Genomic DNA, 13,079 nt, shown 5'->3' with positions numbered 1-13,079 from the left:
TTCAAAGCAACAGCAGCTCAGTCAGGGAGGTACCTCTACAGCAACAACAGCCCAGCTATGGGAAGTACCTTAACAGCAAAACAGCCCAGCCATTGGAGGCACAACAACAGCAGCAACAGTCCAGCCAGCAGAGGGGCTATCACAGCAACAACAACCAGCCAGGGAAGGTGTAACCACAGCAACAGCAGCCCAGCCAGGAGTGAAGCTATCACAGCAACAACAACCAACTAGGGGAGGCACCACCACAGCAACAGTAGCCCAGACCAGGCATGTGCCAACACAGCAACAGCAGGCCAGATCAGAGAGATCGAAAACAGCAACAGCCCTTCCAGGGAAGCCTCCTCTAAAGCAACAACAGTCCACACAGGAGAGGTGCCACCACAGAGTTAACAGCCCATCCAGGGGAGGAGCCTCCACAGCAACAACAGATCAGCTGAGTGAGGCATACCATAGCCAGAGCAGCCCATCCAGGGTAGGCACCACCATAGCAACAACTGCCCAGCCAGAGGAGGCACCACGATAGCAACAACAGCCCAGCCAGGGGAGGTTCCACAACAGCAACAGTAGACCAGCCAGTAGAGGCACCAACACAGCAACAACCACCCATTCAGGGGTGTTACTTTCAAAGCAAAAACAGCCAAGCCATGGGAGGAGCTTCCACAGCAACAATTTACCCAGCCTGGGGAGGCTCATCCACAGCAACAATTGCCCAGCCAGGGGAGGTGCCTTCACAGCAACAACAGCCTAGACAGGGGGAGGTGCCACTACACCAACAACTGCCCACCCAGGGGAGGCACCACCACAGCAACAACCACCCAGCCGGGGGAGGTGCCACCACAGCAACAACAGCCCAGACAAAAGAGAAGCCTCCATAACAACATCTGCCGAGCCAAAAGGTGACACCACAGCAACAACAGCCCAGCCAGGAAGGTACCTGCACATCAACAACAGACCAGCCATGTGAGGCACCTCCACAACAAAAACCATCCAGCCCGGGAAAGCACCTTTACAGTAACAACAGCCCAGCCAAAGGAGGCACCAGTACAGCAACAACTGCCCAGCCAGGGAAGGTGCCATCACAGCAACAATAACCAGCCAGAGAAGGAGACTACAGCAACAGTAGCTCAGCCAGGAGTGGAGCTATCACAGCAACAACCAGGCCAGGGGAGGCACCACCATAGAAACAGCAGCTGAGCCAGAGGAGGAGCCTCCACAGTAACAGTAGCCCAGACTGGAGACGTGCCAATACAGCAACAACAGCCCTGCATGGGAAGCCTCCTCTAAAGCCACATCAGTCCACACAGGAGAGGTGCCAAACAGCCCAGCCCGGGAAGGAGCCTGCACAGCAACAACAGGTCAGCTGGGCGAGGTATACCACAGCCACAGCAGCCCAGCCAGGGGATGCTCCTCTACAGCAACCACCGGTCACAATACCTCCCCCTACATCCCGCCCCCTCGCAATCCCAACGGTCGGCATGCACGATTCCCATAGAGTGGTAATAGAACCTGCCCTAGTAATATAGAATATGTCATCTTCTCCCATATATTTATGGTCTACTCCTCTTCCATCTCCTCTGGAATCAATCGGATCTGTGACGTCAGATATCCCTCCCCCCCCCCCCCCCCCCCCCAGCCCCCAACCCTTCCTATACCCTCTGTGTTATCCTGTGCGTGGCTTTCCTGTGTCATTATCAATAGTTTCTCTATATAGCCTGCAGGTTGTGGTTAGGATCTATTGATCACCAGAATGCACAGCAATGCTTTTATATATATATATATATATATATATATATATACTTTTGTTTGCATTTATGTTCTGTGTAATCTTCATCCTGTTGACAATTGTATACACCCCGTTATCTTTCCACCGGCCAGAGTAACACGCCCTACCAGTATCTCTATCATTGTTGACAACACCACCATCTCCCCCGTTCCCCAACTCCGCTGCCTGGGCGTCACTCTTGACTCCTCCCTCTCCTTTGCACCCCACATCCAAGCTCTGGCGCAATCTTGTTGGTTCCAGCTACGCAACATTGCTCACATCAGGCCATTCCTCTCCCATCATCCACTCACTGCATGGACGTGCAGTCAGGGGAGGCAGGGGAGGTAGGAGGCAGTGCCTTCTCTGCGATTAATTATTAAAATCATACAAAGAAGATACTAATGTAATGACACGTATTCTGTTATAAGTATCTTCTTTATTTAATTGTAATAATTTGATGTGTTTAAATGCGTTTGGGAGGCACTGACAGCAGGTGCCTCCCATAGATAATGGGAACGGGGGCAGAGCGGGGGGCGGGGCCAAGCACTGGGCTGTAAAAGCCCATGAAAAAAGACGAGGAAAGCGGCACTTCAACAAGTGTCTCACTGACAGGGACACCACCCCATGTCAGCGAGGCACCTGTGATTGGGCAGCGGATCCAGTGCTGGATCTGCTGTTCAATCACCCACGCGACGCAGGAGGGGGAAGAGGCGGCAGGACCCGGCGGCTGTGACTGGCGTTGGAGCGACGGGCCTGAAGCAGGAGTGAGGGGTGAGTTCTCTCTTTCTCTTGTCTCAAAATATTACGCAGCTTGCAAGTCCCCGCAGTGCCCACCTCTCCACCTGGCCCTCCGCCTCCAGATCCCGGTCTGCAGCAGGTTGAAATCCTTGCTGTCCTGGGACACCGGCTCCGCTGCCGCCTGTTGCCCCGATTAACCCTCCTTCCTGGCTGCGGCGCTCAGACTTATGTTGCCAGGCGTCCCGTTACTAAGCAACGGGCCGAGAGCTTCACTGTTTGTGAGTGAGCGAGCCGGGCGTGTTCCTGGTAAAGGGCAGCCCCACACCCTGATATCTCTCTCTCTTTCTCTCTCTCTCTCTCTCTCTCTCTCTCTCTCTCCTGTTTTTCCCCCTCTGTAAATATTTATTTTCATTTTTATAGGTGCCGGGTGCCCCTATTGGATTCTACTGGACAAGTGGACGTGACCGGCGTGGGATGTAGGTGTGTGAGAGTGTGTAAGTGTGCTCTAATACATTTTTACTTTCAAGGTGTGTGTGTTGTGTTTTTATTTGGGTATTTTTTTTTTTAGAACTACAGGTACCAGCAGGCCCGTTATTTCCCCACATGCTGGTACTTGAGGTTCTCCAAGTACCAGCAAGTGGAGGAGGCTTGCTGGGATTTGTAGTTCCACAACAACAAAAACAATATTCTTTTTTTTAACATGGCTATCAGCCCGGCACCCACCGCCCAGGGATGGGGGGGACAGCATTGGGCTTCACACCTGGCCCTTGGGGCCTGGAGGGGGGGACCCCTTGATTTAAGGAGTCCCCACTCCTCCAGGAAACCCCGGCCAGGGATGACTAGTTGTGGGGGTAATGCCACGGCCGCAGGGACCTACATAAATGTGTCCCCCGGCTGTGGCATTATGTCCCTGGCTAGTGGAGCCCGGTGCTGGTTTTAAAAATACGGGGGACCCCTACATCTTTTGTCCCCCATATTTTTGGAACCAGGACCGGACTAAGAGCCCGGTGCTGGTTGTCTAAAATACAGGGAACCCGTCCAATTTTGCCCCAGTATTTAAACAACCAGGACTGGTTCAAAGAGCCCGAGGCTGGTTATACTTAGGAGGGGGGACCTCACACATTTTTTTTTCCATTTTTTAACATATTCAGACCCTTTTCCATTAAGTTAATGGAAGCCCTGGACAAAATTGCATTCATGTCCTCCTCCCACTCCCTTCCCAGTCCCAAACACTAATTTTTATTTTCTATAAAAATGTACAATATATCACAAGTATGATGAGCAGGCAGGCAGCGGGCATTGGTGGCATCAAACTGAGATGAAAATTAGTGGCGGAGGGCTGGGTCAGTTGATGGTGGGCGAGTTTGTAAGCCATTGGCGGTGGCAGCGGGCATCGACTCAGGGGCAGTAGCGGGCATTTGCTTGGCAGCAGTAGGGGTCATCGGCAGATTTGGCAGACATTATGGCTGTAGTGCCTCACCAGCCACTGACCTCACGCACGCCACTGACTCACTGGTCATCTCAAGACTCGACTACTGCAATGTTCTCCTCACTGGCCTCGCTTGCTCCCATCTTGCTCCCCTCCAATCTGTCCTGAACTCCGCAGCTAGGCTTATCTTCCTCTCCCGCCGCACCACATCTGCCACTCCCCTTCCCCAATACCTGCACTGCCTCCCATTCTCCTACAGAATCCTCTTCAAACTCCTCACCCTCACATACAAGGCCATCTCTAATTCCAGTGCTCCCTACATCTCCAACCTCCTCTCCCTTCATACTCCCTCCCGCCCCCTACGGTCGATTAATGACCATCGCCTCTCCACCACCCTGGGCACTGCTTCCCATGCTCGAGTTAAAGACTATGCCTGTGCTGCTCCCCTTCAGTGGAATACACTCCCCCGCTCCATTAGACTCTCCCCGACCTTGCAAAGCTTAATACGGGCACTGGAAACCCACCTATTCATCAAAGCATACCCTCCCAATGCATAACCTAGTCCTGAGGTCACTCCTCCATCCCCCTGCCCTGAGGCCGCTCCTCCATCCCCCTGCCCTGAGGCCGCTCCTCCATCCCCCTGTCCTGAGGCCGCTCCTCCACCCCCCTGCCCTGAGGCCGCTCCTCCACCCCCCTGCCCTGAGGCCGCTCCTCCACCCCCCTGCCCTGAGGCTGCTCCTCCACCCCCCTGCCTCATGCCTTGAACATCTCTGCTTTGCTTACATACTGCCATCAGGCATCCTCCGCTTGCTTGCACCTCATGTCATCTGTCTGTCACCCCTCCCCACTAGATTGTTAGCTCTTCAGAGCAGGGCCCTCTTTCCTCTTGTTATCTAAGCCCTCTTCTCAACATATTTCACTCGCAGCTCTCTCCTACTCAGCGACCATCTTTACCCGTTTTCTCTCCTGCTGGTAAAGGCTCCTCTCTATCTATGGCCGCCAGCCCCAAGTAGTACGATGATTACTCCCTCACTACTAACATCTTAGCTGTATTATGTATGAGAATTGTGGTGCTCTGTGTTACCTGTACTCTATTTCTGTTAGTTATTTATTTACTGTAATGTAAGTTCTGTCTCCCTGTACTGTCCTCTGTACGGCGCTGCAAAACACTTGTGGCACCTTATAAATAAAATGTAATAATAATAATATAGTTGCTTTTTGTGTATTGTATACACTAGAAATGAGCAGGTTCGGATCCCTGAGATCCGAACCCTACAGAACCTCTCTACCCGAGTGCGGATCAAAGTCAGGCTCGGGTTTTCCCGCCTGACTCGGAAACCAGAACGAGGCAAAACGTCATCATCCCACTGTCGGATTCTCGCGGGATTTGGATTCCATATAAGGAGCTGCGCGTCGCGGCCATTTTCACTCCAGTCTCGGAGAGTGTAGTGAGAGGACGTGTCTCCGTCCTCAGTGTCTGTGTGTGGTCGGGAAAGTGGGGTGGCGAGTCTTGTGTTGTGCTGCTCAGTCCAGTCCAGTGTAGTCAGTGTATTGTGCTGCATCAGTCCAGTCCAGTGTAGTCAGTGTATTGTGCTGTATCAGTCCAGTCCAGTGTAGTCAGTGTATTGTGCTGCATCAGTCCAGTCCAGTGTAGTCAGTGTATTGTGCTGCATCAGTCCAGTCCAGTGTAGTCAGTGTATTGTGCTGCATCAGTCCAGTCCAGTGTAGTCAGTGTATTGTGCTGCTCAGTCCAGTCCAGTGTAGTCAGTGTATTGTGCTGCATCAGTCCAGTCCAGTGTAGTCAGTGTATTGTGCTACATCAGTCCAGTCCAGTGTAGTCAGTGTATTGTGCTGCTCAGTCCAGTCCAGTGTAGTCAGTGTATTGTGCTGCATCAGTCCAGTCCAGTGTAGTCAGTGTATTGTGCTGCTCAGTGTAGTCAGTGTATTGTGCTGCATCAGTCCAGTCCAGTGTAGTCAGTGTATTGTGCTGCATCAGTCCAGTCCAGTGTAGTCAGTGTATTATGCTGCATCAGTCCAGTCCAGTGTAGTCAGTGTATTGTGCTGCATCAGTCCAGTCCAGTGTAGTCAGTCTATTGTGCTGCATCAGTCCAGTCCAGTGTAGTCAGTGTATTGTGCTGCATCAGTCCAGCCAGTCACAGTGTTGGTGTCCTCTGCTGCTATATGTCCCCAGTGCTGCTGGCTGCTGTATAAGTCCCTTGCAGTGAGGTGTAAGGTGTTCAGAATAGACTGGAAATGAGTGGAAATGAATGTTATTGAGGTTAATAATATCGTAGGAGCAAAATGACTCCCAAATTCTGTGAGTTTGCCTGTTTTTATGATTTTTAAAAAATCATCCAAATCCAGAACCAAAACATGAAAGTGGAATTAGAACCAAAACACAAAACTCGAAAAGTGCCCGCCGCACATCTATACTTCACTTGTATCATTGTTAAAATAAGAATTTACTCACCGGTAATTCTATTTCTCGTAATCCGTAGTGGATGCTGGGAACTCCGTAAGGACCATGGGGAATAGACGGGCTCCGCAGGAGACTGGGCACTCTAAAGAAAGATTAGTACTACCTGGTGTGCACTGGCTCCTCCCTCTATGCCCCTCCTCCAGACCTCAGTTAGGAACTGTGCCCGGAAGAGCTGACACAACAAGGAAAGGATTTGGAATCCAGGGTAAGACTCATACCAGCCACACCAATCACACCGTATAACTTGTGATAACCATACCCAGTTAACAGTATGAACAACAACTGAGCCTCACTCAACGGATGGCTCATAACAATAACCCTTATTTAAGCAATAACTATATACAAGTATTGCAGAAGTCCGCACTTGGGACGGGCGCCCAGCATCCACTACGGACTACGAGAAATAGAATTACCGGTGAGAAAATTCTTATTTTCTCTGACGTTCTAGTGGATGCTGGGAATTCCGTAAGGACCATGGGGATTATACCAAAGCTCCCAAACGGGCGGGAGAGTGCGGATGACTCTGCAGCACAGAATGAGCAAACACAAGGTCCTCCTCAGCCAGGGTTTCAAACTTGTAGAACTTTGCAAAGGTGTTGTTAGGGTCTCCTGCCATGTGCTGCCACGTTGTTATGGCAACCGGGAGACAAGTGCTAGCGGAGTGGCCTGAGCGCAGCTGATACTCCGGTTCGGGTCTTTTGCTGTGCAGTGGTTACAGGCTTTGTGCACGGCAGGGGATCCGGTGCTGGTTTTTGTGCTCACAGTCTGTGAGGTCTGAGTGGGGCGTGGACAGCACCTGCTATATAAGGCCTCTTCTCAGGTTAAGCAGATGCTGCTGAATCTTTGTTGGTTAGTCAGTTCCTGAAAGTTAGCCAGTACTGTGTAGCTTTGTATTTGTTTGTTGCTTACTGCAAATAGGCCTTGGGATTTGGTACTACACTTTGCCAATCCAGACCTAGCAGTAAGACTGGAGTCAGTCGTTTAACTTGCTGGGGTTCTTTTGCTACTCTGTGAACTTAGCAAGTTTGCGGCTGTATTCTCAGTCTTGCCTGCCAAAATCCTTTCTCACTGTGCAAGGTGTTCTGGTGTCAGTTTAGTGGCAGTAAGCTGAACCAGTGCACTGCAAATGAGGACTAGGGTTGTGGAGACTCTCCTTGTGTCTATTATTCCATCTCTGACCAAGGAGTTTACTGCCACACCCGTTGGTAACCCTTTAGGGTTTTGCTGTTGCCCTTAGCAACAGCATTTCGGGTTCTCTACGTATTAAAACACAACATCTTGCTTCTTTCCATCTGAGCACTCCTAATACTAGGGAGACACCCAGTTTCTTAGCCTCTGGGCTTCTCTGTTCACTTTGTGTTTATTTTGCTACCCTATCACCTTCTGTGTACGTAATGTCATATTCCCCAGTCTGTCTGTGAGTTCATTTGTTTTGCATCCCTCTCCGTTCAGACACCAGTACATTCCTGCAGGCACTGGTGTGCATAACATATTCAGCAGCCAAATACTCCTGTTGAAATTTTGTGGGAATATGGAGCATACCCCTCAAAATGCTTTGCAACAGGTGGTCGATCAGGTGCAGGTCTTGACTCGACAATTTAATGATTTGTCCATTAAAATGCACACCTCCCAGGCCGCTGGCGGAGCTCCCGCAGCAGCAGCACCTTCAGGGGTTAAGCAGCCAAAAGTAAATCTCCCGGATCGTTTTTCTGGAGATCGCTCGCAGTTCTTTTGTTTCAAGGAGAGCTGCAAGCTATATTTCCAGCTTAGGCCTCAGTCTTCTGGGTCAGAGAGATTCAGCGGGTGGGCATAGTGATTTCCTTGCTACAAGGAGACCCACAGGTCTGGGCATATGGGTTGCAGCCTGACTGTCCGTCGCTTAAAAGTGTTGATGCTTTTTTTACGGCACTGGGCATGTTGTATGATGACCCTGACAAGACGGCCTCAGCCGAGGCTCAGATTTCGATCCTTAAGCAAGGGCGAAGGCCAGTTGCGGTTTACTGTACGGAGTTTCGGAGGTTGGCCCATGATACCCAGTGGAATGACCCAGCCCTGAGACACCAGTACCGAAGAGGTCTTTCTAACCAGATAAAAGACCAACTGGTACAATATCCCTTGCCTGATAGCTTGGATCAGCTCATGCAGTTATCCATCCGGGTGGATAGACGGCTGAGAGAGTGTAGGCTTGAAAGGGAGACCGAGGTTTCCTTCTTTCCCAAGGGAACCTCAGACTCTGAGGAATTTTCCGAGGACCCTATGCAAATTGGGGCTACCCGCCTCTCCTCGCGTGAGAAGACGCGGAGGAGACAGCAGGGGTTGTGTTTGTACTGTGGGAATAAAGGTCATGTGGTAGTATCATGCCCAGAAAAGCCGGAAAACTTCAGGGCCTGAGGGTGATGGGAAATATCCTGTCAGGCCAGAAGTCAGAATTTCCCAAGAAGACTTTTATCATTCCGTGACCTTGAAGATCCTCAGTCAAACTGTCAAGACTGAGGCCTTTGTGGACAGTGGGGCCGACGGGGTTTTTATGGACCGCCAATTCGCCCTGAAACACTCTGTTCCCTTTGTACCCTTGGCATCGGAAATTGAGATCTGTGGGTTAAACGGGGAACCATTATCCCAGGGTAAAATTACCTCTTGCACTAGCCAGATTTCTTTGTTTATTGGAGCCACACACTCTGAAAAATTGTCCTTTTATGTGACTGTCTGTACTTATGCCCCATTGGTGTTGGGGTTACCCTGGTTAAGGGCCCACAATCCTCAATTTGACTGGGTCTCTGGGGAGATTCTTAGTTGGGGTACTGATTGTTTCAGGAGTTGCTTGAGCCTTCCAGTCAGGCTTTCGCAGCTAAGTTTGCCAGGATTGCCAGGATGTTATGCAGATTTTGCGGACGTGTTCTCCAAAAAAGTTGCAGAGGTACTACCTCCCCATCGCCCCTATGACTGTGCCATTGATTTGTTGCCGAATGCTAAGCTTCCCAAAAGCAGGTTGTACTCCCTGTCATGTCCTGAGACTCAGGCTATGGCAAAGTACATTCAGGAGAACTTGGCTAAGGGATTTATCAGACCTTCACAGTCTCCAGTTGGGTTGGGGTTCTTCTTCGTGGGTAAAAAGGACGGTTCGTTGCGACCCTGCATCGACTTCAGGGAATTGAACCGTATCACGATTAAAAACTCATACCCACTGCCTCTCATTTCGGTCTTGTTTGACCAGCTTCGTACTGCCACCATTTTTTCTAAGATTGACCTACGCGGTGCGTACAATCTAATCCGAATAAGAGAGGGGGATGAATGGAAGACTGCCTTTAATACCCACTCAGGGCATTATGAATATTTGGTGATGCCTTTTGGGCTCTGTAATGCCCCGGCAGTCTTCCAGGATTTCATGAACGATGTGCTCAGGGAATATTTGGATAGATTCTTAGTTGTATACTTAGATGACATCCTAATCTTCTCCCATTCCCTGGAGGAACATCGGAAGCATGTACGCTTAGTCCTCCAGAAACTCAGAGACCACCGGCTTGGGGCGAAGCTGGAGAAGTGCGAATTTGAAGTTCAGCAAATCGCATTTCTAGGATATATTATCTCCCCAGAAGGTTTCCAAATGGAGGGTTCCAAGGTACAGGCAGTCCTGGATTGGGTGCAGCCCACTAGTTTGAAGGCGCTTCAGCGTTTCCTGGGCTTTGCAAATTTTTATAGACGATTTATCGCTGGATTTTCGTCTATAGTGGCGCCCTTGGTGGCACTCACTAAGAAAGGGGCGGATGTTGCTCACTGGTCTTGTGAGGCCAAAGCGGCTTTTGCCCGTCTCAAAAGGGCATTTGTCTCGGACAAGGTGCTGCGACACCCAGATCCAGAGCGTCCTTTTGTGGTGGAGGTGGATGCCTCTGAGATGGGTATTGGGGCAGTGCTCTCTCAGATGGGAGTGTCTGATAATCGCCTTCATCCCTGTGCTTACTTTTCCCGTAAATTTTCGCCTGCCGAGATGAATTATGACGTGGGTAACCGGGAATTGTTGGCTATTAAGGATGCACTCGAGGAGTGGAGACACTGGCTTGAGGGGGCTAAGTTTGTGGTCTCAATTCTCACTGACCATAAGAATTTGGCATATTTAGAGTCAGCGAAGCGTCTCAATGCCAGGCAGGCACGATGGGCTTTGTTTTTTGCTCGCTTTAATTTTTTGATAACATATCGCCCTGGGTCAAAAAACATCAAGGCTGATGCGCTCTCGCAGAGTTTTGCTCCAATCCAGGAGACCACCGAGGAGCCATTGCCCATTGCTTCCCCATCATGTATTAAAGTGGGCATTACCCAGGACCTCTTGTCATTAGTCCTTAGAGCACAGGAGCAGGCTCCTCCAGACCTTCCGGTAGGTCTTTTGTTTGTGCCTCCTAGGTTAAGACAGCGAGTGTTCCTGGAATTCCATGCCAAGAAGTCGGCAGGTCACCCGGGTATTGCCAGAACTCGGGAGTTGCTATCTAGGGCGGTGTGGTGGCCCTCGGTGGCTAAGGATGTGGATCAGTGGGTTCGGGCATGTGACATCTGTGCCCGAAATAAGACTCCTAGAGGGGTTCCTGTTGGCTCATTACATCCACTCTCTATTCCATCTAAGCCATGGACCCACATTTCAATGGATTTTGTGGTGGACTTGCCCAAATCCTCGGGGATGACAGCCATCTGGGTTGTCGTTGACAGGGTTTCGAAGATGGCGCACTTCGTTCCACTGGTTGGGCTGCCATCGGCCAGACGCCTGTCTGAATTATTTATGCTGCATGTTGTGCGCCTCCACGGGTTGCCACTTGATGTGGTCTCTGACCGCGGATCCCAGTTTGTGGCCAAATTCTGGAGGGCATTTTGTTCCGATCTCCAGATTTCTGTCAGCTTGTCGTCAGGCTACCATCCGCAGTCTAATGGGCAGACTGAAAGGGTGAACCAGTCCTTGGAGCAGTTCCTCAGGTGTTATGTCTCCAAGTGTCAGACTGACTGGGTTGCTCATCTGTCCATGGCGGAGTTTGCCTATAACAACGCGGCTCACTCTGCTACAGGGATCTCTCCCTTCCTTTGTGTGTATGGGCATCATCCTAAGGCCAATTCTTTTGACCCCCTGGACTCCACGCCTGGTGGTTCCTCTGTGGTTTCGATCCTTAGGGGTATTTGGAGGAAAGTGAAGAAAGCCCTTGTGTCTGTGTCATTAGTGACCAAAAGGGTTTTTGATAAGCGGAAAAGACCCTGCAGCTTCAAATTAGGAGACTTCGTCTGGTTGTCTACCAAGAATTTGAAGTTGAGACAGCCATCTCATAAGTTAGGCCCCCGGTTCATCGGCCCTTATAAGATCACTTAGGGTTATCAATCCGGTGGCATTTCAGTTAGATCTGCCCCGTTCTTTGGGGATCAATAAAACATTTCATTGTTCCCTTTTAAAACGGGCGATTAGTAATCCTTCTTCCAGTGGAAGACCTTCTCCTCTTCTGATACGTGGCCAGAGGGAGTTTGTTGTTGAAAGGATTCTTGACTCCAAGATGGTTCGGGGTCGGCTGTCATTTTTGGTGCACTGGAAGGGGTATGGCCCGGAGGAGCGGTCGTGGGTGCGCAGTTGTGATCTTCATGCCCCCAGACTGATACGCTCTTTCTTCTTGCAGTTCCCCGATAAACCCGGTGGTAGGGGTTCTTTGACCCCTCGTCAGAGGGGGGGTACTGTTAGGGTCTCCTGCCCTGTGCTGCCACGTCGTCATGGCAACCGGGAGACAAGTGCTAGCGGAGTGGCCTGAGCGCAGCTGATACTCCGGTTCGGGTCTTTTGCTGTGCAGTGGTTACAGGCTTTGTGCACAGCAGGGGATTCGGTGCTGGTTTTTGTGCTCACAGTCTGTGAGGTCTGAGTGGGGCGTGGACAGCACCTGCTATATAAGGCCTCTTCTCAGGTTAAGCAGATGCTGCTGAATCTTTGTTGGTTAGTCAGTTCCTGAAAGTTAGCCAGTACTGTGTAGCTTTGTATTTGTTTGTTGCTTACTGCAAATAGGCCTTGGGATTTGGTACTACACTCTGCCAATCCAGACCTAGCAGTAAGACTGGAGTCAGTCGTTTAACTTGCTGGGGTTCTTTTGCTACTCTGTGAACTTAGCAAGTTTGCGGCTGTATTCTCAGACTTGCCTGCCAAAATCCTTTCTCACTGTGCAAGGTGTTCTGGTGTCAGTTTAGTGGCAGTAAGCTGAACCAGTGCACTGCAAATGAGGACTAGGATTGTGGAGACTCTCCTTGTGTCTATTATTCCATCTCTGACCAAGGAGTTTACTGCCACACCCGTTGGTAACCCTTTAGGGTTTTGCTGTTGCCCTTAGCAACAGCATTTCGGGTTCTCTACGTATTAAAACACAACATCTTGCTTCTTTCCATCTGAGCACTCCTAATACTAGGGAGACACCCAGTTTCTTAGCCTCTGGGCTTCTCTGTTCACTTTGTGTTTATTTTGTTACCCTATCACCTTCTGTGTACGTAATGTCATATTCCCCAGTCTGTCTGTGAGTTCATTTGTTTTGCATCCCTCTCCGTTCAGACACCAGTACATTCCTGCAGGCAATGGTGTGCATAAGAGGTGTTTGAACCCGACCAAGTAGCCGCTCGGCAAAGCTGTAAAGCCGAGACCCCTCGGGCAGCCGCCAAAGAAGAGCCCACCT

At 50.5% G+C, this 13,079-nt stretch overlaps 1 protein-coding gene across 1 annotated transcript in view; it reads right to left on the bottom strand.

Moving 5' to 3' along the window:
• LOC135050927 (transient receptor potential cation channel subfamily M member 2-like) overlaps positions 1-13,079 on the bottom strand; it is a 307,254-nt gene that overhangs the window by 258,617 nt on the left and 35,558 nt on the right. The gene's annotated exons all lie outside the window — the stretch shown is intronic.

The sequence above is a fragment of the Pseudophryne corroboree genome, chromosome 2, assembly GCF_028390025.1.
Source record: "Pseudophryne corroboree isolate aPseCor3 chromosome 2, aPseCor3.hap2, whole genome shotgun sequence".
Classification (NCBI taxonomy): domain Eukaryota; kingdom Metazoa; phylum Chordata; class Amphibia; order Anura; family Myobatrachidae; genus Pseudophryne; species Pseudophryne corroboree.
This window is presented reverse-complemented; position numbering and strand designations above follow the sequence as displayed.